Source organism: Nelumbo lutea, chromosome 1, assembly GCF_056320005.1.
Source record: "Nelumbo lutea isolate HS-2025 chromosome 1, American lotus-T2T, whole genome shotgun sequence".
Lineage (NCBI taxonomy): Eukaryota > Viridiplantae > Streptophyta > Magnoliopsida > Proteales > Nelumbonaceae > Nelumbo > Nelumbo lutea.
This window is the reverse complement of record NC_142684.1, coordinates 114,184,501-114,189,418: the sequence shown is the minus strand read 5'-3', so window position 1 is coordinate 114,189,418 and position 4,918 is coordinate 114,184,501. Positions and strand designations below refer to the sequence as shown.

The following is a 4,918-nucleotide window of genomic DNA, read 5'->3' as shown; positions in this document are numbered from 1 at the left end:
TTTTGCCCATCTATCTCCAAGGTCTAGGGCAATACTAGAATTTTGGTCTGGTTCAGGGTTTCAAGAAAACCCACACTACATGTACCTCAGGTCTCACCCTGGCAGCTGAGACAAGCCACCCCAACCAACTTGGTGGTACATCAGTGTTACCCTTGGTAGGATAAATCTCCTCAGATCTATCCAATGTCTATGAAGATTATAAATTAACATGTCTCATATGTGTCCAGTTTAAAGGTATTACATATAAACACACCATAATAACAAGAATCAAATACATACTTTATTCATTTACAATAAATGTCATTATGTACATGTTGATTGGAGCTAAAGGCATATACTGTCTAGCAGCTCCCACTTGCACATAGGTCCAATCGGGTACAAGTCAGAGTCCTATACTTTCCATGTGTTTCTTAAACACTTTCTGTGTCAGTGGCTTAATCAATGGGTCTGCCACATTCTCCGCTAATACTACCTTTTAACATCAATCTCCCATAGATCTAGTTTTGTCACACAACAGTTGAATGAGTGAAGTGCTGAATTCCAAATTCTAGAATGAACACCTTCATTTATTAGGAAACCTCACTTACAGCAATGTGCTCAACTTGGGTTGTAGACTATTTTCTTACTACATAGGACCTCATCGTAAAGATGTATCTAGATGTAGACTTTCTATCATCTGGGTCTGGCTGGAAATTGACATCAGTATACCCAAGGATCTGTAGTGAACTACCATCGAATACCAGACAAAACTCTTTTGTCCTTCGAAAGTATTTCACTATATTTTTCACAATGGTCCAATGCTCTTGCCCTGGGTTAGATTGGTATGTACTTACCACACTCATGGCCTGAGCAATGTCTGGCCGAGTGCACAACATGGCATACATGATGCTCCATACGGAAGAGGCATAGGAAACTTCCTTCATGCCCTCAATCTCCTCAGGTGTCTTGGGAGACATACCCTTGGAGAGAGTGACTCCATTCTTGAAAGGAACCTTTCCTTTCTTGGAGTTCTCTATATTGTATCTTTTGACTATCTTGTCAATGTAAGTAGATTGAGATAATCTTATTATCCTCTTCGATCTATCTCTATAGAGTCAAAGTCCCAACTCCAAGATCTTTCATGGATAATTGCTGTGAAAGCCATACTCTCACCATAGTCAATCATTCCAACATTATTTCCAATGAGTAAAATGTTGTCTACATACAGAACCAAGAACATAACCTTATCCCCACTAGTCTTTCTATAAACACAGAGCTCATTAGGATTCTACTCAAAGTCAAACTATTTGACAGTAGATTCAAACCAAATGTTCCAATTTCTAGAAGTTTGCTAAGTCCATATATGGATCAGTTGATTTTACATACCATGTGTTCCTAACCTGCAAATATAAAACCTTGCAGTTGCTGCATATAGATATCTTCAGTAAGATCTCCATTCAAGAATGCAGTTTTCATTTATGATTACAGTCATCCCACATTTCTTTGCTATGACTTGAACGGGACTTACCCATGATGAATCTGAAATTGGATAAATAATACCTGCTTCGAGCCATTTTAGAATTTCTGCCTTTACCACCTATTGCATTTTTGGATTCAGCCTCCTTTGTGGTTGTGACTTGGGACCGCAGCCTTCATCCATCAGAATTTTGTGTGTGCATACCAACGGGCTGATTCCTTTTATGTCTGCAATGCTCCATCCTATGGTCGATATGTGTTGCTTGAGTACCCTCACAAGCTTTTCCTCTTGAAGGCCTATCAAATCAGAAGAGATGATTATAGGTAAGGTGGAACTGTCTCCCAAAAACATATATTTTAAATGAAAAGGTAAGGGTTTGAGTTCCAAAGTTGGAGGTGCTTTGATGGAGGGTAATAGTTGTTTAGAGGGGATCGGCTCATCTAATGGTAGAAACTTCCCTTTTCTTGGCTTGCATTCTTCTTGGCCAGCCTCTAAATAGTTTATTACCTCCTCTACTTTGTCCTCCACTACCTGCATGTTATTACCAGAATTAATGAGACAGTTTGCAAGGGAGTCATCTATCTTTGATTTATTAATTTCTGTTGCCACCACATCAATGGAGTCGATTACATAAATTTCATGTTCTTTAGTGTTGGGATACTTCAGGGTTTGAAAAACATTAAATATCATTTCTTATCAATTAAAGCATTACCAGTTGTAAGAAAGGGTCTCCCTAGAATTAATGGCATCAACCTATCCTCCATATCCAACACAATGAAATCAGTAGGGATGATGAAATTCCCTACTTTAACTAGGACATCTTCCACTATTCCCCTAGGGTATTTGATGCTTCGATCATACAGTTGTAAGGTAATGGTGGTAGATGTTAGTTCATGCAATCCAAGTCTCTTAAAAATAGAGTAAGGCATTAAATTTATACTAGCACCAAGATCACATAAGGCTTTATCGAATTCAGCATTTCCTATGGTGCAAGGTACAAAGAAACCCCCTGGATCCTTTAGTTTTGGTGGTAGCTTATTTTTAAGAATGGCTGAACATTCTTCATTTAATTTTACCATCTCGCAATCCTCTCATTTTATTTTGTTGGACATCACCTCCTTTAGGAATTTTGCATACTTGGGTATCTGCAGTAACACATTAAGAAGAGGAAGGTTAATGTGAATCTTTTTAAATACTTCCAAAAAGTTTTCAAATTGTTTATCTAATTTGGCCTTCAAATCTTTTCTTGGGTAAGGAATAGGGAGTTGGATTTCATGTAAATTTAGTTTAGAGGTACTTCCCTCATTTTCCTTTTTCAGATTGGCCGATTCAGCTTCCTTGTCGTCCCCTTCGGTTTCACCGGTTGCCTTCCCGCTTCTTAATGCTGTGGCATTCACATGTTCTCTGGGATTTTTTTCTGTGTTGCTAGGAAGCCTTCCTTCTTTTCTCTCTGATAACATGCTCACAACCTGCCCCATTTGAACTTCTAAGTTCTTAATTGCTGTTTCATGGCTTTGGAATTTTGCTTCAGTAGTGTTGATGAACTTAGAAATCATCTCCTTCAGATTGCTCTTTTTCTCTTGTGGGGGCGGTTGTGGTTGGAATCCCATGGTGCCTTTTGATGATTGTTGCTCTAAGAGAAGTTGGGATGACTCCTCCACCCTGGGTTGTATGTATTTGAATATGGATTGACAATCAGAATTGGCATGTCCTATTTGTCCACATAAATCGCATGAGATGCTAGGTATTGTATTAATGGCTGCAATACTAAAATTATCCAGTCTTTTATTTAAATTGGCTATATGCGCAAATAAGGATGCAAAGGAATCAATGGTGTACTCCCCTCTGATTGGTTCGATCATTGCTCCACTGGTAGCTGTTTGATGCCATCTCCTCCACTATGTCATATGCTTCCTCTGGAGTTTTTCTCATGATTGTACCACCTGCGGCTGCATCAATAATGGATCGATTAGAGGGGGTGATACCATTATAAAAAGTCTGTATTTGTCACCAAATTGGTATCCCATGGTGAGGACACCTCCTAAGCATCTCCTTGAATCTTTCCCATGCTTCATACAAAGACTCCCTCTCAAATTGTGCAAAAGTGGTAATATCATTAATTAATTTTGCTGTTTTAGAGGGTGGGAATATTTAGCCAAAAATTTATGGGTTAAATCATTCCAAGTGGTGATGCTTCCTGCAAGGAGTGAGTTGAGCCAATCTTTAGCTCTATCATGCAATGAAAAAGGAAATAATCTTAACCTAATCGCATCATCACTATCTCCACTATGTTTAACTGTATCACATATTTCTAGGAAGTTTACAATGTATGCATTAGGGCCATCACTTGGTAACCCACTAAACTGAATGCTTGTTTGGATCATTTGAATTATTGCAGGCTTTATTTCAAAATTGTTTGCATGGATGGTAGGCTTGCAAATGCTGGATGTTGCCCCATCAATGTTTAGACAAGCATAATCCAAGAGGGTGCAATTTCCTTCTACCATTTCTCCTTCTATCTCTATGGCTGGTTCGCAAATAACAACCTCTTCTCTTGATTTTCCTTTGTTGGCCCTTTGCAACAAGCGAAGGGTCCTTTCAAATTCTGGATCAAGTTCAGCTAACCCTTCCTGTCTAGTGCATGTCATGCACTAGTAAATCTGAACCAGCAGAATTTGAACAAATAAATAAAAATAATAAAAACAAATAAAAGAAAATAATAACAAAAATAAAATGTCTAAATTAATCAAGGTTAACAAATTCTAATATTATTTTAGGATTAAATCCCCGGCAACGGTGCCAAAAACTTGATAGCTATAAAAATATAACTCTAGCAAGTGCACTAGTTATCAAGTAGTATAATAATATCATTCCCATGGGGATTTAACAAAATAAGTATTAGAATCACAGTCTTTTCTAATTATTTGGATAGTTGAAATTTAGATTTAAGGAAACAAGAACTAATAAAAATTGGAAAATAAAAACAAGGGTGATCACTAATCGAATATGCAGATGATGGAATCACTAGGACTTTTGGTCCACCTAACCAATGCAATGAATATTGATGGGTCCAATTATCCAAGACTAATTGTTATTCCCATAAGCAGAGATTTTTTTTTCAATTTATTTAATATTCTCTCTCGAGATATACTAAACCTATTCTCATCAGGTAACCATTCGATCTCTTGAGTAGAGCTCTCAATATGGAAGTGCATCAAGTCCAAGAAAACCATTAAATTCAGATGAATCATGTATATATATCTCTATATACCATTCAATTCACACTATGAATTATTCTGTCAATTATGTGAATTCCTCTCTCAATTCATTCACATAACCCAAATCAATTAAAAAGTGGCCAAGCTCTTAATTGCATTAAGCACAATAATTCATAGACTATATGGAAATCACAATCTTGGATAAATCAAGAAAATAAAAATATATTCATTAACATGGTTAGGC

At 37.1% G+C, this 4,918-nt stretch overlaps 1 non-coding gene across 1 annotated transcript; it reads left to right on the top strand.

Annotated features, from left to right (window-relative positions):
- The first annotated feature begins 3,476 nt into the window (after positions 1–3,476).
- On the top strand, positions 3,477–3,583 carry LOC148876897 (small nucleolar RNA R71). The gene has a single exon (XR_016106267.1). It is a non-coding gene; the product is annotated as a small nucleolar RNA R71 (small nucleolar RNA).
- Positions 3,584–4,918: the final 1,335 nt, after the last annotated feature.